General features: G+C 39.2%; 1 protein-coding gene across 1 annotated transcript in view; it reads right to left on the bottom strand.

The window, feature by feature from the left end:
* Positions 1 to 20,861, bottom strand: part of LOC126305239 (2-oxoisovalerate dehydrogenase subunit alpha, mitochondrial) — a 173,789-nt gene that overhangs the window by 36,708 nt on the left and 116,220 nt on the right. The window lies entirely within an intron of this gene.

Here is a 20,861-nt window from a genome sequence, read left to right as displayed (position 1 = left end):
GTCAACTGTGTAAGTAAATGAAAATATTGCTGCAGTATGGCATCATGTTTAATGATGGGGACCCCCTCCACCTTTATTTGTTACTTAGTATTTTAAATTTTTTGAATGTTCTTGAAATATCTTATTTTTGTATATTGTGGAATATTCAATATCTGTATACAAAACTGCACTCTCCATCCAAGTCAGTCTTGTTCTCGTTGTATGTTGGTGTACTCAATGTGACCTGGGGTCTATATAAAAATGACCCACCATCCAGCTTGGTGGAGATCACAAAGTAGCTCCTGGATTGTCATAACCAATGGGTGTTGAGTGCAGCACTGGTTGACAGCCTGAAGTTTACTCAAGTAGTCATTGCCAATGATTGTCTCACCTGTAAAGAATGGAAGTGGCTGAGGGCTTGAGTGATGGCCACCAATTCTACAGTTCACTACACCATGCATGTGTGTAGACAAAACTGGTCCATCTGTCAACAGTAGAGAAATCATTGGAAATCACTTCTGAACCTGGAAATGTATCACCCTGGGCCTCCCTACCAGGAAAAAGTACACAGTAGTTCAGATGCTCAGAAGCTGTTGGCCTCCAATCTTTGGGGGTGTGGGGCTTCCACAAGTAGGCTGATCACATGGCTGTTACAAATAGCATCTGCTGCAAGTTGGAGCCCATAATGGTGCATCAGGTCCAGCGAAGGCGATGCTGAGCCGTATGCCAGACTCCCACAATCAAGACCAGACAGGATCACAGCCTTGTAGAGCCGCAAGAATATAGAGCGGTCTGCACCCCCAGCTGGTGTTACTGAAGCAGTGAAAAGTATTAACCCCCAGTTACTATCATGGGGTCATTTTATATTCCAACATAAACATTATCTTATTTATCTCTGGAATTATGCTGCTCTTGCACCAAACATTGTATGTATTCTCTTAGAAGTCAATTGTCTTAAAGGAAACATGTTGGTGCAAGTCATGACATTGTTCATTTCAGAGTAATTGGATTTTGGGATCACTGAAGACCTCACAATAGTACTTACGTGCACATTATTTCTGAATATTCCATTGTTTTCTGAGTTGTATGTGTGATCTAACAATGAGTAGTGAATCTATTCCCATCAACGGACATTTTATAACGGCGGAAGAGGTTATGGACTATTTACATAACATAGAAAATGAATCTGCAGAAGAATGAAATCAAGAACATGATTCTGATATAAAGGATTGTGAAAGTGAACACAGTGCTCACAATACAGACACAACAGTTTCTGGATGTCTCAGAAGATGAAATCTCTGAAAATGAGTCTCGTAGTTATTACTATGGGAGAAACAGGTTCAAATGGTCATGAAACCCACCCAATAATTCTAGAAGGAGAAAATCTAATATTATTGTTCAATTACCGGGATTGAGTGGACCTGCTCGGCAATGTAAGCCTTCTACACCATTTGAAGCATGGTTTCTGATTATTACAGCCCAATATGCTGAACACTATATAGGTCACACAAATGCACAAATTTCGGGAGTGAGTGCAAATTATGGAGTGACTGTGACGTATGTTGATCATGTGTCTCTAGAAGAAATGCGAGCTTTTTTGGATTGATTTATCTCTCAGGTGCTTGTAAATCTAATCATGAGAATGCAGACTCACTTTTTGCTATGGAGCTAACAGGAAGACCAATATTTAGAGCAACAGTGTCCAAGGAACAGTTTCTTTTTCTTCTGTCTGTTATCAGATTTGATAACTGAGCAACAAGGGAACAGAGAAAACAATCAGATGACAAGTTGACAGCTGTTTCTGAATTGTTTAACAAGATTATATACAACTCTGCAGCAAATTATAGCTGCTCACAATTTGCAACAGTTGATGAAATGCCAGCAGGTTTTCGCGGAATCTGTTCTTTTAGAATGTATCTACAAAACAAACCCCCAAAAATATGGGTTAAACAAAAATATGGGTTAAAAATTATGTATCTGTGTTGTGCAAAATCCCCCACTTGATCAGAACAGTGCCCTCTATAATTATTGAACAAGATGTAAAAGGTGGCCTCTAGCCATATGGTGTGCTGTAATCCATATTGCTATTGATAACAGTTTTGTAGTATGGTAGTACTCCAATCCTAACACAAAAATGTCACATTGCCAATTTATGGAAGATCTTTCAACAACTCTAAATGAAAACCATCTCAAACAAAGTGCTACTGTACCAACGCTATCAACAAATTTGAAAACATTAATTAATTCAGCATTTCGTTTGGAAGAGCAGTTCCTACCATCAAGCTCATGTAAGCCTAAAAAGCACCAAACATGTAACTTCTGCTCAAGAAATCAAGACAAAAAAGTATCAGTCACTTGTTCAGGATGCAACAAACATGTCTGCAAAAACCACTCTCAGCAGAAGACGTGTACAAAGAAACAAAGAGTACCTTTATTACAAACAACAATATTTTAGAAATTGAAATTTTAGTTAAGCATGAAGTAATGGCTGTTAATGTCTTTACTAAGCATTAAAAATTACATTTCCGCTTTCAAAGATTACTTTGCACCTTAATCAAATGGGTGGATGGAGCAAAGAAAAAGAGTTACTACAAAAATGAAAAATTTGTTACTTTAAAAGTTCCTCTGCATTGAGAATTGAAAAAAATGTAGACATTAAAATAAACATGTTTTGTATGAGTTTCTGGCTTTCTAATACCTAATATTTAGATTAAGGCAGTTGTAATCAAGTTGAAATGAACGTGTATAAAACAATTACCATAAAAATTGAATCAAAGTAAATGGAGATACAAATAATTTTTGGTGTCACCAATGACCCCACGACAGTAGTTGTGATAGTCAAAAATATCGATAGTAACTCAGGGTTAATATGTGACCAGCATGTTCGCTGAAATTAACGAAGGTGACAGAAGTCAATGACATGTCTTGGTAGCTGAAAACTGGAAGCCATGGGTGAGAGCCAAGGATGACAGCTTCCTTGTGGCAACCTGCAGTCGATATTCAGCAGGACCCACAGTTTAGAAGCAATAACAAATGCAAAAATCATCAGCATACACAATGTGTGATACTGCAGAGCCCGCAGCTGCAACTGGGCCATTGATAGGCACTAGAAAGAGGGATACACTCAATACGGAACCCTGCACTGGAATTGGCCAACTCAATATACATGCTCAGGTGTACGATAATGGAACAGGAAGAAACCCTAATATTTGGTAAAATGGGATGTACCTACTGCCACGCACCTCTCAGTGGTTTGCAGAGTACAGATGTAGCTATAGATGAGGTGACACCATGTGGTGTCATAAGTATTTTTCACGTTGAAGGAGACAGCAATAAGGTGTTGACACCAGGCAAAAGCTGACTGGATAGCAGACACTCCCTCACTCCAGTAATGGCCAAAAATGGCAAGGACATGATGTTGGCAGACCAATGATAAGTATTTGAGTGTTTGGCTGTGGAAACGGTCTGGCCCTAGAGCAAAGTCAAGGAAAAGGGCTAGGCCACTCATTGGATGGAGCATTATATCACTCCAAGTGACATGCAGTGAAAGGGAAGGGAAACCCTTCCACCCGGTGTTTTGAGGATACAAAATTCAGGCTGATAATTAATTTTAATTTTAATAATCAACAACCTCAGTTGCAACATTTACCAAGAATTTACCTAATCTGATGTTGTTGTTGTCTTCAGTCCTGAGACTGGTTTGATGCAGCTCTCCATGCTACTCTATCCTGTGCAAGCTGCTTCATCTCCCAGTACCTACTGCAACCTACATCCTTCTGCATCTGCTTAGTATACTCATCTCTCGGTCTCCCTCTACGATTTTTACCCTCCACGCTGCCCTCCAATGCTAAATTTGTGATCCCTTGATGCCTCAAAACATGTCCTACCAACCGATCCCTTCTTCTAGTCAAGTTGTGCCACAAACTTCTCTTCTCCCCAATCCGATTCAGTATTTCCTCATTAGTTATGTGATCTATCCACCTTATCTTCAGTATAATTCTGTAGCACCACATTTCGAAAGCTTCTATTCTCTTCTTGTCCAAACTAGTTATCGTCCATGTTTCACTTCCATACATGGCTACACTCCTAACAAATACTTTCAGAAACGACTTCCTGATACATAAATCTATATTCGATGTTAACAAATTTCTCTTCTTCAGAAACGCTTTCCTTGCCATTGCCAGTCTACATTTTATATCCTCTCTACTTCGACCATCATCAGTTATTTTACTTCCTAAATAGCAAAACTCCTTTACTACTTTAAGTGTCTCATTTCCTAATCTAATTCCCTCAGCATCACTCGATTTAATTTGACTACATTCCATTATCCTCGTTTTGCTTTTGTTGATGTTCATCTTATATCCTCCTTTCAAGACACTGTCCATTCCGTTCAACTGCTCTTCCAAGTCCTTTGCTGTCTCTGACAGAATTACAATGTCATCGGCGAACCTCAAAGTTTTTACTTCGTCTCCATGAATTTTAATACCTACTCCAAATTTTTCTTTTGTTTCCTTTACTGCTTGCTCAATATACAGATTGAATAACATTGGGGAGAGGCTACAACCCTGTCTCACTCCTTTCCCAACCACTGCTTCCCTTTCATGTCCCTCGACTCTAATAACTGCCATCTGGTTTCTGTACAAATTATAAATAGCCTTTCGCTCCCTGTATTTTACCCCTGCCACCTTTAGAATTTGAAAAAGAGTATTCCAGTCAACATTGTCAAAAGCTTTCTCTAAGTCTACAAATGCTAGAAACGTAGGTTTGCCTTTTCTTAATCTTTCTTCTAAGGTAAGTCGTAAGGTCAGTATTGCCTCACGTGTTCCAACATTTCGACGGAATCCAAACTGATCCTCCCCGAGGTCTGCATCTACCAGTTTTTCCATTCGTCTGTAAAGAATTCGCGTTAGTATTTTGCAGCCGTGGCTTATTAAACTGATAGTTCGGTAATTTTCAAATCTGTCAGCACCTGCTTTCTTTGGGATTGGAATTATTATATTCTTCTTGAAGTCTGAGGGTATTTCGCCTGTCTCATACATCTTGCTCACCAGCTGGTAGAGTTTTGTCATGACTGGCTCTCCCAAGGCCGTCAGTAGTTCTAATGGAATGTTGTCTACTCCGGGGGCCTTGTTTCGACTCAGGTCTTTCAGTGCTCTGTCAAACTCTTCACGCAGTATCGTATCTCCCATTTCGTCTTCATCTACATCCTCTTCTATTTCCATAATATTGTCCTCAAGTACATCGCCCTTGTATAAACCTTCTATATACTCCTTCCACCTTTCTGCCTTCCCTTCTTTGCTTAGAACTGGGCTGCCATCTGAGCTCTTGATATTCATACACCTGGTTCTCTTCTCTCCAAAGGTCTCTTTAATTTTCCTGTAGGCAGTATCCATCTTACCCCTAGTGAGATAAGCTTCTACATCCTTACATTTGTCCTCTAGCCATCCCTGTTTAGCCATTTTGCACTTCCTGTCGATCTCATTTTTGAGACGTTTGTATTCCTTTTTGCCTGCTTCATTTACTGCATTCTTATATTTTCTCCTTTCATCAATTAAATTCAATATTTCTTCTGTTACCCAAGGATTTCTAGCAGCCCTCGTCTTTGTACCTACTTTATCCTCTGCTGCCTTCACTACTACATCCCTCAGAGCTACCCATTCTTCTTCTACTGTATTTCTTTCCCCTATTCCTGTCAATTGTTCCCTTATGCTCTCTCTGAAACTCTGTACAACTTCTGGTTCTTTCAGTTTATCCAGGTCCCATCTCCTTAATTTCCAACATTTTTGCAGTTTCTTCAGTTTTAATCTACAGGTCATAACCAATAGATTGTGGTCAGAGTCCACATCTGCCCCTGGAAATGTCTTACAACTTAAAACCTGGTTCCTGAATCTCTGTCTTACCATTATATAATCTATCTGATACCTTTTAGTATCTCCAGGGTTCTTCCACGTATACAACCTTCTTTCATGATTCTTAAACCAAGTGTTAGCTATGATTAAGTTGTGCTCTGTGCAAAATTCTACTAGGCGGCTTCCTCTTTCATTTCTTAGCCCCAATCCATATTCACCTACTATGTTTCCTTCTCTCCCTTTTCCTACACTCGAATTCCAGTCACCCATTACTATTAAATTTTCGTCTCCCTTCACTATCTGAATAGTTTCTTTTATTTCGTCGTACATTTCTTCAATTTCTTCATCATCTGCAGAGCTAGTTGGCATATAAACTTGTACTACTGTAGTAGGTGTGGGCTTCGTATCTATCTTGGCCACAATAATGCGTTCACTATGCTGTTTGTAGTAGCTTACCCGCATTCCTATTTTCCTATTCATTATTAAACCTACTCCTGCATTACCCCTATTTGATTTTGTGTTTATAACCCTGTAGTCACCTGACCAGAAGTCTTGTTCCTCCTGCCACCGAACTTCACTAATTCCCACTATATCTAACTTTAACCTATCCATTTCCCTTTTTAAATTTTCTAACCTACCTGCCCGATTAAGGGATCTGACATTCCACGCTCCGATCCGTAGAACGCCAGTTTTCTTTCTCCTGATAACGACAGTTTATGAATTTGTAGTTTTAGCTTGATGATGTCTACTATGGAGAAACGGTAGTTACTGTTATTCTGAAGAAGGTTGGGTTATCCCGACAGAAACCTAGGTAAATTCTGGGTAAATGGTGCAATTGAGGCTGTTGATTATTAAAATTAATATTTATACAGTTGCTGACAGGGCCACAAAATGTTGAAAATATTCAGGCTCATACTTCTCAATTGCAGATGCTCGTGCATAGTGCAAAGCAAAATGTTTGGCAACAGTGCCTGGGTCAGTGTAGATAGCACCATTCAGGGAGATACCAGCACACTTGTGGGCAACTGGTGTCCATAGAGACGCTGAATCTTTGCTCAAATCTTTGATGAACGGATACACACAGCCCAATGGTAGCAACATACCCCTCCCAGCATTCCTGTTCCTGTCAATTTAGGAGGTGGTGGACCCAGACATGGTGCAATTTAAAGGCAGTTAGTTAGTTGGTCTGTCGACAGACGTCACTGATGGCATTGGGAGAGCCCATCTGCGCTCTCTAATGGGCATGGTGATATCACAGATCCACCAATAGAATGATTGCAACCGCATTCTGGATACACACATTGATACCTCCATGTGGAGGGATATTGAGGGTAACAGTAGAGGTGAAGGCAGTCCAATCAGCTTCCCTGAGATCCCACCTGGTGGACACATGGACAAGTGAAGTCAAGGGTGGGCCAAGACAATCAGAAAATGATTACTGTCACACAGTTCATCATGGATTCTCCAACTGAAGTAGGGGAAGAGACCTCAGGTACAAATGGAAAGATCAATAGCTCAATAAGACCGATATGCCACACTGAAATGTGGGGGAACACTGATATTCAAGAGGCAAGGATTGAGCTCTGCAAGAAAGTTTTTGACAGCTTTACCACAGCCCACTGGTATAATTCCACCCCACAAAGGGTTGTGGGAATTGAAGTGATCCAATATTAGGAAAGATGGGGGGAGCTGAGAAAAAAGTGCAAATAATGCATTCTGGGACACTTCAACATATGGAGAGAGATACACATTATAGGCTGTAAAATCCAGAGACATTCTCCTATGAACAGCCACAGCTTCAAAAGTTGTATCGAGTGGCATGTGTCTGCTGTACATAGAGTCCAGAATGTACATGCAAACACTGCCAGACGCTGTTTCATAGTCAGTGTAACTGTGATTCTTAAAATAGCCCCAATAGCTGTGGAGGGTATGGGCCCGCATTGCTGCGAACCAAATTTTCTGCAAAAAGAAGGGGAAATGCATAAGAGGTCATAGCTCAGCTAGGTAGTGGAAAAAATCACTATGTTTCCACTTGAGGATCATGCTGTCAGTATCCTGTGGGGGGGTGGGACTGACGGGACCAAGGACCACTGGTTGTGAGGATATAGCATCAATAAACATTGGTTCTAAAGGAAGGGTGTGTGAGAGTGTGTGTGTGTGTGTGTGTGTGTGTGTGTGTGTGTGTGTGTGTGTGTGTGGATGCTCGCGTGCGCACAACAAGGGCCACCAGGGAGAACGGCAGGGAGTACAGGCCAATAGGGACCACCAGTGAGACTGTCCCAGAGACAGAGATGGAACGGGCAGAGCTCAGTGTCATCAGGGCAACTGGAATCTCCTCCATCTTGAAAGATTACTTATTGTCCCGCTTCTCCTTCGATGATTTCACTGTCTGCGAGAGCTTGTCTGCCCCAGATTCTGGGACAGAGGAGGAATGCGAACTCCTACAACCTGTAATTCCTCCTGCCACTGGCTGGTATATGGTTACAGATCAATACATTCTTGAGAAGGGACTTTATTCTGCTAAGAGATGCCAGAGGAGGGCATTGCTTTTCCGGCCAGAGTTCATGGTCTGATCACCCCGGTGCCCCGGCGGGTGGGAAGTCGATGCTCCCACAGGCGGTGTGAAGCAAGCAGTAGTAGGTGGGCCTCCAGTCTCCAGGGAAGCGAGTGCAATCGAGAGGCCCTGAGGGCCCAAAATAGAAGAGAGAGCATGATGGTACAGTCACTAGAGAAGATGTCGCCATCGTAGCTATAGCACACGACACCGTCATATGCATAGGATGTAGACAATATTTTTTCTTGGCCTCTTGATATATGAGCCAGTCATGAGTCTTGTATTCTTTGATTTTGTTTTCTCTTTGGAAGATGGTACAGTCTGGAGAAACAGGGGGTATGGTGCTCCCTGCAGTTGATACAGAAGTGGGATGGGGAGGACGATGACACAAGGGGTGTTGGTGTGCAAATGATGTCCACCATCCCTACAGACAAGGCTGGCATTGCTACGTGAAGATATGCACCCTAATCTTGTGCATTTGTAGCTCTGCATGGGAAGGGGAACATAAGGCTTCACATTGCAACCATCACCTTGACTTTTTCAGGCAATGATTCAACTTCAAAGGCCTGTTGTCCTTTTGTCCTCAATGGATACGACTGACAAAATGCACACCCTGTCACTACAAATTGCACGCAATTCATCATTGGTCTATAAAAGGAGATCATGGTGGAAGATGATAACCTGTACCATACTGAGACTTATGGGGAGTTACAGTTACCAGAATGTCACCCAGCTTGTCACAAGTGAGCAGCACCCTTGACCGAGCAGCGGAGGTCGTATAATCAGAAGAGAGACATTTTCATTCCTGAATTCACTGCTACTTCCCCAAACCTGTCCTCAAGGTGTTCAACAAAGAACAGTTACTTTGTAGTCAAAATGGAATCCCTGTCAGTCCTTGAACAAACTAAGTATGGGGGAAGTATTTCTCACCTTTTCTTTGAGCCCAATGTTCCTTCCACAGCGTAGCCAGGGAAGGGAACATTTTGGAATCATCTCTCTTCATGTCATAATAAGTCATACCGTACCAGCAAAAGAAAGTTTAATTCATTTCTGCCATGGTGCCAACCCCTCCAAATGAGGGCGCTTCCCACAGGCACAACCCAGCCACAGCAACAGTTACCTGGCCAGTAAACAGTCGCCGTTAGTCCCCATACCTCAACCATCATGAGCACATACTCCTTGGCATGCATGGAGAGTTTCCAGTTCAGGTATCAACAGTGTGATCCGTGTGTAGTCTGAGAGCTATCACCATGTAGGTACTTGATGACCCCACCCACAATGGAATGGCTACCATGCTGGGTTTTGAGCCGCACTTCTGTAAAATTTGGAAAAGAAATAGCAGGTCAAACTCAACAATGGGGACCATATAGTGAAGAATGAAAAGTTGTGGAGTGGCAGAAGGTAAGAAAACTGAGTGTCCAAAATCACAAACCAGATCCAAGCACTAACACAGCACTAAGAAGATCATCCAATGGAAAGGCAGAGGGAAGAGGATAGGAGGTCGCTGGGGGGAGACTTTCAACACGAAAGGGAAGTAGAGCGGCAAGGAGAGGGGTCCCGTGGTGGCCAAGTATGCACTCACAAAAGATATGTGAGGCCCCTAATGGGACTAGACTGCCTTATCATCAAAGGATTTGGAGACTGAAAAAGGAAAGTTCCACCTTTGTTAAACAAATTCTGAATGAATGTCATTGTTATGATAGTAAATGAGATGTTCTCCATAGAACAAATAAAGACATAAAGCTCACATAATTTAAAATTCTAGCTATCAACGAAAACCAGAATCCTGATTTAATCCTTAGTGATCAAATACAGTTCCATTATCAACCCTTCCTGTAGTATTAGCAGCAGCCAGCTAATGTTTAGACCATAAGATGATATGCTTGTTGCAAATAGTGTACTTGTTCCCCACATTTCATTTTCTCCTTCGCCCTTCTAGCCCCATCCCCAACCCCTGCCCCATACCCCTATTTCCCGTTTGTTCACAAGTTATTTTGTCCATATAACAGAGCAGTCTGTGTCAGTAGTAGTTTGGTATACTGTTTCAGCCGTTATAATCTTCTACTTTTAATCTGGGTAGAATTTAATGTAAGATTTATTCGTTTATATTTCCCTTGGGTATTTCAATGTGTTCGTGTTTCTCATATAGACACACAGTCATAAAATGGTCATATATCTTTGAAAATAATGATCTTCATACAGCTCTAACCACCTGCTGAGGTTGTGTGGACTATCTGTTCAGCCTCAAGTTGTCTGATGATGAACTAAAAACCAAAAGCTGGTTCACAATGAAGTATGAAATATTATTGTGGAATTACTGACAGAATATTGCATACAATATGTACCCGAGTGTAAGACGAGGTTTTTCCCCAAATTCGTCATTCGAAAAATACAGTGTCTTCTTATATTCCCAGATTAAAATATTGCTACTGAGGTTATGACTTTCATTTTGTTTAATAGAGTATACAGGAAGCACCTTTCATTGCTCGAACAATCACATGATATTTGAATCACGTGGCAGTACTGACAGGGATATGCTAGAAACTATGAACTAGCCACAACACCACTCTATTGCTCTGCTTAAAAATTTGATGATTTTGTGAAACACTGGATGAAATAGCAATAAATTTTATCATCTTTTGTATTTGAATAGGTTTACAATAAAAGTTCTGATACACGTATGGATACCATGTACAAACATTAATGCTGCTTTTCAAGTACAGGTTGTCCATCAAAAAACATTACTTGATTCTGAATCCAGATCAATGTTTTATTTGATTATGAAAGACTGTAATGATTTAATAAGTGGGTTGCAAATGAGAACTCCACTCACTGTTCACATATTAGAATACCAAGCAAAAATATTACCAGCTTTTAATCAGATTTAGGACGTGACAGTGACATTCAGATGGAACAAGAAGGAAAATTAATTCAGACCGAGATGTCAAACAAACAAAATCATATTAAACTGACTGTAACTGTTGTGAGAATAAATTACAGTGGCAAGACCCATCATGGAGATAGTACCAACATACATCAGTAGATCATGGGACAAGCAAAAGTACAAGAATCAGATTGAATCATGATTGCCATCTTTAATTTGTGTGTTAGTTGTTGTTGTTACATAGGACTTGCATCCTAGGATCTATTACAATCCATGTTTCACAGTTCTCGAGCACAGCACTGTGGAAGAGTTGGAAGGGGAACAGTGATACAAGCTTGGCTGAGAACTAGATGAGTGTGGGGAAGGGAGTAGTGAATGGGCAGCAAATTACATCATGAGAACGTATACCACACACTTTGCTTTTTAGAAACATCTAACAAGTTTAAACTGCAATTTACCTGAATCCATTTGTAGGCTGAATTGAATTCATTTTAAAATTGGACAAATACTCCACAGTAGTATTCATTTCTGCAGGAGATGTTAAATGTCTAGATAAGGGACAGTGACCTACTTACACATTTCATACAGCAATGTTGTCAATGCTCAATATGACGTGTGATGGGGACTATAGGGGGCTAGTCAGCTGGGGATTCTATGCAGCCAATGAGAGAGTGGTGGGCAGATGATACATTTGGAAACTAACACTATAACAATCTCATATCAGTATAGAAACAAAATCCAATATGTATTCAAAAAAAAAAAAAAATATTTGTGACAACAAATATATTAATTTCACAGCTGTGTCATTAGGATGAGGATGATGATTAAAAACAGTGACACCACATATGACAGGGTCAGTAAGCAAAAAATGTAGAAAATAAAATGGTCTGCAAGTTAATGTAAACCACTTCTTTTCATAATTTTATTCCTCCTCCTTTTATCAAAATGCAGACAACCAATAAATGGAATAAATTTAGAATTGATTAACATTAAATCTTTTAGGCAGATACTTTACGTTAATAAAACAGTTTTGTAATTCTGAGTAGTCAGAATATGTTAAAAATAATTTTTTCTCATAAAACCTCTTAAAAAACAGTAGGTTGTCTTGTACTTGGGTAAATACAGTAAATGTTAAATTTAGGTTGGTTGTGAGCAATGTCCAGGATGTGTGGAATGAGATGGTAAAATGATCTTATTTCTGTTTATATTATATCTACAACTCAGTGTCTCTACTATAAGGAGAACTGTTATCTTTATTTACACCAATGTTTGTATACCACGTTGGCTGTTCAATATCGTATTTGTTACTTTCAGTTTGGACTCTGAATGCAAAGTGTTGACTGGGCCTCCACATATACTCCAGAACATTGAGGAGCCACCTTGTTAAGACTCTGAAGGAAGAACTAGCAGTAGCTGATGTAAAGGGCATTGCCTCTCCAAGTGGAGATAAATGTACAACTGTCCACACACTCATCCTTACTAGTATAGTGTACCAGTAGCTTTTGATGATTGTTCCCATCTACTAGTAGTACATTTTGCTGAACCGGTTAATAGGTTAACATTCACAGACTGCTGAAGATATTTCTGTCAGCTCCTGAGGGACATTTGTGCTTCTCTGTATTCTTCATCCTGTTGTTGCAAGGGTTATACAGTGACATGGTTTTACTAAATTAATGGTAAGAAGCTCAGCCACTACAGTATCTACACACATTCCAGTCAGAATGTCGATTTTATTGCACTAGTTTTGCCATTTCCACAGTGTCCCGGGAAGAATTATCAATATCCAGGTATATCACAGGAACAATCATTTGCAGCAAAAAGTTCTAGTAAACATGGGCTCTAAAATGCATACTTGAAGAGCTATGAGCACGTGTTCAGTAGAAGAGTGCGTTTCACACAAATGAGGATGAACAAGTGTTAACAGCTTTTAGGGTATGTATTTTTATAGCTGTTCATAAATCTAAACATAATATCCTTGTACAGGACCTCATATGATAAAACTTTTGTTCATTATTCATTACAAACACGAACATCCACTTTCAGCCCAAGCTTATGTCTCTATAAAAGTTACAAAACTGGAAAGTGGATTGTAATATTTAACAAATGTGGTTAACCAGAGGGTTACACTGTAAATAAATGGCTAGAGGGATTAACATAACTGAGACTGAAAAATGTATAGTATGAGAAAACCCCCCAAGAATAGACCACGTGAGCTGAAATAATGTACACTAAACTATCCCACTTCATGTATTTACCAGACTGTAGGTGTAAAGTAAACAGGTTCATCAAATTTAATGTTACATGGGTCATAATACATGGATTCCTTAAGATAAAGTAATATACTGTACGTACATATACACCATAATATGCAAACGAAACTATCATATTTACTAGTGACTAAGCCATTAGTGTGTAATGACGTAAAAGTCACAGCTATTCCACTATAGAGGCACATGCAACCTTTTAAGAAAAAGCATAAACTGACATGTACATAAGGATGGAACAGTTGATGCTACAGTCTATGAAACTTACGGACATCACCACATGAATATCTTGAAAAAAATACAAACTGCAACAGGTTTCATCTGTTGTAACAGGGAAACCTGTATCGTGTACTATTAAAATTGTAAGACAATATAAATGAGTTAGAGAATGTTTTGCATTTCTGTACCTGGAGAATACACACTGACAATCTTATTTAGATACTTGGAACACTAAAAGCACATTAGCAACATATCCATGACAATGTACACACAATTCCGTCATCTAAGTCTATCTTTTCTTCATTATTTACTTATAAGTTAGCTCTGAAACACTGGTGCATTGTTTAGAGTTCATAAGTTAGTATTTTTCCTCTTGTTGAAGACGGGTAATTTTTTGTTGTCTACTTCACGCCTAACAGTAATCTGTGAAATACCAGAAAAAATTTAGCACTCTAGCTAAGAAAGTTCTTTTCTGCATACAGGGAGTATGACAGAAAAAAAAATTCAAGGTTTCTATTGGGCTTATTATGGCCCATCTTTGCACATTTTGTCACCCCATGGTCACATTCTTCTCGGGTTTCCTTTTCGTATCTTGTTTCTCCCTGTTGTCCTAGTCTCTCTTTAGTTACAATGACCCATTTTTCTCCATCAACTACTCTCTTCAGGTAAATTTCCATTAGTTATTTCTTCAGGTTACAGCCAGGAAATGTTCCTAGCAGCTCTAGGGCTACACATCTGCTTACTGCCCAACATTAAAAGCAGTGACAGGATTTAACACACTAATATCACAGCATTGAAAAGAAAAGCTGTTTTGGGCAGGTATTCTCATTTCAAGTGATCTGAATACTCAATCATACACCTATAGATCTAACATTATTGAGTTCTCTCTCTTTCATATCTTTTATGTGAATGTCTCTGGAACATGTCACATACATCTTAACTTTTCAAGTTCTACTATCTTCTCATCCATAATTTTCTAGTGATCTTTGATAATTTCTGAGAATTTCTATGGATTTCATCCCAGAACATATTCATATTCTGATTGCTATCCTTACATTGAATGTGGCCTCTCTTCTCACACCCCCAGATCATCAAAGGCTGCAGCAATGTTAGATTTACCCTCACCGCACACTATGGTCTCTTCCACTGCTGCCTTCATAAACACAGCACACATTTGGCTAAAAGTGTCAATAAGTAACCAGGTTATCAAATCTCAGAGCTGGCGACAAATGTCTAAAAACTTCAAATGCTTTAACTGCTTTTCTGGTTCTCCAGTAGAGCACATTTCATACGAAAGTCTATTTTAACGACAAATGCTTGATTTGCATAAACTAGACAAATACTCAATTTCTGTTACAGCACTTGTGGCTTACTGACCACATTGCTCCTGTCTTCAATATCATCTGCAATTTTAATATGACATTTCATACAGGGTGCACATGAAGTGACATTCTTTGGACATATATATATGGAGTACTTAGTTCAACAGTTATTGTACCACACTCAATGACTTTTTTGTGGTGTGTTTCTTTTGAGTTTCAAAATATTTTGGCTTCTGCCTTGAGGCACTTGGCAAAACTGACAACCTCCTTTCAATTGATGATGACAGTTAATGAAGTCAGAATATTTAAAATTGACTCTACATTTTGCTAAAATACACAGCCAGCTGTAAAACTTATGTCTTCCAGAATCAAAACACTGTTGAGGAGGCACAGCAACTTTTGACAGTACCAAGTTGGCAAAAACTCAAATCGTGAAAATTTAGTAAGCAAAACAATGCACAGACTCCTAGATTCACAGTGTAACAGCTTTACTAGGTGTCTTTTTCAACAGGCTATCAACTCCGAAAACAATGCATTTTTGTCCTGTACACAAGTTTTATGCTAACATTCGGTGGGTGAAAGGTACAGAAAAATAGGTGATGCTGCTCACTTCTGAAATCTTTAAACTGATTTTCAAACAATTTTCTGATGTCTAACATAATGCTCTTATCTAACATCCTATACAGAACTCACTGCAAAGTATTTTAAGTTGAAATTTAAATAAAAATGGAAGCAAATTTACATTCAGGAAAAGTTAGCAGCTGATATATGGATGCTTCTGTGCATTATTTTATCTTATGTTATCAATATATGATTAACTATAAACTGAGAGAGGCATCAGTCACAAAGTAAGCTTTGGCTGCATCCAGAGTTGGTGCAAGTAAACAGATTGGAATGAATATTTGTGGTAACAGAGAGATGGCATGAGGTGACAATGTGTTGCAGTGTCAGTGTTGTGACAGCAGTTATTTCACAGCACTAGTAACAAAATGGTAGCATTAATATTGACACCTGTGAATGAGGGCAGTTATCAAACTCCAGCAAAGATCCACTGTTCAGTGTGGCACATGTGTGGATCTAATATTATGAGAGTGTACAGTCAGATGATGGTAAAAGCAACTCACTGAATAGAATGCGCACAATAAAGACTGTAAGAACTGATGGAAGGTGTGTGACAAACAATTTTGCAGAAACTGAGCTTTAAAATTTTGGAATTCTCTGGTCAGTTCCCTCTAAGGTCTCATTCACTGCTGTAAGAAGCAATCATATGACAGCTTTGTTTTCACAAAATGCATACAAGATGGGTGATACGGCAGCTGACAGATGAACACAGAATTAAACACCTAGCTGCAGCATTGGCAAACCACCAGCAGCATGAAGAGAACATATTTTTCTTGTCCATATCACCATGGATAAAACACAGGTGTTACACGCAAAGAAAGAATGTTAATACTTCATGAATCTGACACACAGCCGTTTATCTGCAAAGATCAAATCAAAAAACATTATCTCAGTCAAAAAAGTTATGTGCACTGTCTTCTAAATGATGCACTTCTGATCTAGTTCTTGCCACAAGGAGAGGCCTTAAATACTGATCAGTATTGTCAGACATAGTAAAATCTGTGAAGGGCAAACCAGAACAAGAGACTTGATATGATGAATGGAGGAATTAACCTTCTGCATAACAATGCATTTGACCATCCACCCTACCACCCCAACCCTTAGCCAGGTGACATTCATCTGTTCCGCCTCCAGAAGCATTTTCTGCCAGGAAAATATTTTCACAGTGATGCTGATGTGCAGATAATAGACTTCACTGCTCAAGATGTTGGTGGCAGACACTTACGATGCAGAAATACCAGTATTGCATTGGTATGGCAAATACCTTAATAATGGTGATGATTATATTAGGAAGTAATCTGCAGACTTATCCAAATACTGATTTATAACTTACGTATTGTTTTGTGTTCTACTTATGGGTTACTGGAGTTAATTTCTGTATGACACTTGTGAATTTGATGAACATGTTTAATTTACAGTATTATTGTTAAACTGGGTGCACACTGAGGGTTAGCATAGTTTACTTCATTTCAGTCCATATGGTTCATTTCTTGTGGGACTTTCAGACAGTACATAATTTTGAAGTTAAGTTAATCACCATGGCCATTTCTTTCAATCTATAAACTTTGTTAAACTGTATTGTATTAAATATCACAACGCATTCTTTAATATCTTATTTTTGGTAGATTAAGACACTTGACAATAGTTCTGTGGGCTGAAACTAGCTGTTTGTGTTTATACGAAACAATAAAGGAGATTTTTAGCAGACAATGCTATGTATTTTACCAAGACTTACTGTTTCACTATTACTACTAATGATGACAATTAATTTCGATGCTGCACCACATAGTAAGTCATGCTAGTAAGGGGCAAAAGTATATTATTTTTTAACATTAAACAATTATACAAAATAAAACACAGTATTTCATTTAGCTATATTATTCTAGAAAGCAGAATTCTATTGCTAGGGAGTATTATGAAATGGTACTTATTGAATTAACACCCACTTCCCCCATCTCCCTCACCCCCTTCCCCTCATAAAGTTTGTGTGAGTTTTACACTGAAGCACCAAAGAAACTGGTACATTCATGCATATTCAAATACAGAGAGATGTAAACAGGCAGATAAGGCACTGCGATCGGCAACATCTTTATAAGACAACAAGTGTCTGGCGCAGTTGTCAGTTTGGTTACAGATGCTACAATGGCAGGTTATCAAGATTTAAGTGAGTTTCAATGTGTTTTTATAGTCAGCACACGAACGATGGGACAAAGCATCTCTGATATACAGATAAAGTGGGGATTTTCCTGTACAACCATTTCATGAGTGTACTGTGATTATCAGAAATCTGGTAAAACACCTAATCTCCAACATTGCTGCAGCCGGAAAAAGATCATGCAAGAATGGAACCAATGACGACTGAAGAGAATCGTTCAATGTGACAGAAGTGCAACCCTTCTGAAAATTGCTGCAGATTTTAATGCTGAGCCATCAACAAGTGTCAGCGTGTGAACCATTCAATGAAACATCATCAATATGAGCTTTTGGAGCCAAAGGCCCACTCGTGTACCCTTGAAGACTGCATGACAAAGCTTTAGGCCTCGCCTGGGCCCGTCAACACTGACCTTGGACTATTGATGACTGGAAACATGGTGCCTGGTTGGACAAGTCTTGTTTGAAATTGTATCGAGCGGATGGATGTGAATAGGTATGGAGACAATCCATGGACCTTGCATGTCAGCAGGGGACCATTCAAACTGGTGGAGGCTCTGTAATGGTGTTGAGCATATGCAGTTGTAGTGATATGGGACCCCTGATAAGTCTAGATATGAGTCCAACAGCTACACATACGTAAGCATCCAGTCTGATCACCTGCATCCATTCATGTCCATTTTTCACTCAGATGGACATGGGCAATTCCAACAGGACAATTCAACACCGTACACATTCAGAATTGCTACAGAGTGGCTCCAGGAACGCTCTTGTGGCTCTTCTCTTCGCTGGCCACAAAACACTGTAGACATGGACATTGTTGAGCATATCTGGGATGCCTCGCAACATGCTGTTTAGAAGAGATCTCCACCCCATGCACTCTTATGGATTTATGGGCAGCCCTGCAGAATTCACAGTGCCATTTCACTCCACCACTGCTTCAGACATTAGATGAGTCCATGCCATGTCATGTTGCGGCACTTCTGCACGCTAGTGGGTACCCTACACGATAACGCGCAGGTGTACCAGTTCCTTTGGCTCTTCAGTGTATATGGTACCTACAGTATGGTGTGTGTGCGTGTGTATGTGTGCGCGCGTGCGCGATCAACAATCTACCATAAGAAAACTTAATGTATAGTATGTCAAGTAAGTAATTAAAAAAATCTAAATATCAAACAAAAAATAATATTTAGTAGCCAAAATAAAACAACACACAGAGGAAAATATTCCCACCACCAAGGCAAAAGTTTGTTAAAACAACAATAATGTATGCTATCATTGTTACACACATTTAATAATCAGAGACTGAACACAAAAACATCACCTTGCTTTGCACACAAAAACTTCTTACAACTAATGACGTTCAAACTGTTACTTTTGATAGTTTTGAGTCAAGCACAGATGTATCTAAAATTACAGTTACCTACAGACTACTACATCTACACAAGAAGCTATTTTCACTTTGACACTTTTCCATAAATTGTACTAAAATCTATTTGAAGGTCTCTGAACATAATCTTTATTCTGCTTGCAGTGAAGAATCTGACACTGATGGTGGTGGTGGTGGTGGTGGTGAATGATTCACATAATCAAATTTGGCAAAAATGCCCATCATCAGTGATTAATTATCAGTGAGTCACCAACAGAGCTGATTTCAGCGTGCCACTGAACATGAACTATTTATAGTTGTATTTCCTAATATTCTGGTAAGTCAAGAATATGCATTTCTGGATACAGACTTTTCAAACTATACATTTAATGACCGTGACAACTAAAAGATCAACCATGTGTGTGTCAAAAACAGTTGTGTTTACACAAGTTTTTAATCAAAGAGAATAATTCTGATTTTGGAATGAGATAAATCAAAAGTGAACTGTAAATAAAGATGCTAACTCTTTCACGGACCTGTTGAAAAAATTATAAGATTCAGGTTACCAGTAACTATTGACTCACAGCATTAAGGTGCTGTTTCTTGCCACATATTAGTGTATGTTTTTCGACTTTGTGTCTTTACAATGTGGCAAGTTTCATTCAATCTAGCAACAGTGGAAGATAAGTTTACAAACATGTTTTAATGCAAAAATTTGGGTAGATGCCAAAAATGCTGAATTACAGAGTGTCTGCTGCAAAATTAGGATCCATTTCGATCCAAACATTTCAGCGTTTGTTCAAAATATTTCGTAAGCTCCACTGCTACCGCTTACTGGTGGAGTGTAACAAAAGATCTATAGTAAATTACTCATGCAGAATCAATGAGCTGACTGATTCTGATAAAACTTGTCGGAGTGTAAAGAGACAGTTCAAGGTAAGAAAAACAGTTCTTTAGTTCCTTTTGTTTCCATATAGTACAGTCAAATTATGAAGTATCACAAATGTCTTTGAAAGTAGCAAAATACATGTCTTCTGATAAATAAGGTTTTAATGTGATAAATTATGGTGTCTCATTTACAAATGGCAATGCAACATGCACTGCCACTGCACGAGAAAAAAAAGACTGGACAGCTGCACAGTTGCAAGCCCTTACCTAAGAGTGGTACGGAATGAGGATTTCCTGTCTCCCTCATATGATGGAACTAGCAAACCTATGTTCTGTGCTTCATACTAAGCATTTAACCCGACTGTGGATGGCGACATTTATAATCTGTGAAACATTCATATGTAGCACATTTGATTGACCAAGGAACTGCCACAATGGTTATTTTCCCACAAACAGCCTGAACACAATGCAGAAAAATTAGTTACTACAGCGTTTCTGCAAATTTTATAGTTTCAATTCTAAGGTTGGTACTGGACAGCGACAAAACAACAAACATGGATTAAAAGATGTGCATGTATATCCGAGATCTCCTCCCAAACCTATGGATCAATTTTAACCACAATTTGGCTAGAAACAGTAGGCCTCATGAGTATCAGCACTGTAGGGTTTATAAGAACTTAGCTCCAATAGGAGCAGACATGCGGGCAAAAACATGCTGCTTCATTACAGCACTTGCCATACAGGCTGCCGTGCACAGCAGG

Source organism: Schistocerca gregaria, unplaced genomic scaffold (assembly GCF_023897955.1).
Source record: "Schistocerca gregaria isolate iqSchGreg1 unplaced genomic scaffold, iqSchGreg1.2 ptg000286l, whole genome shotgun sequence".
Taxonomy (NCBI): Eukaryota; Metazoa; Arthropoda; class Insecta; order Orthoptera; family Acrididae; genus Schistocerca; species Schistocerca gregaria.
The sequence above is the reverse complement of the archived record's forward strand: the minus strand, read 5'-3'. Positions and strand labels throughout refer to the sequence as shown.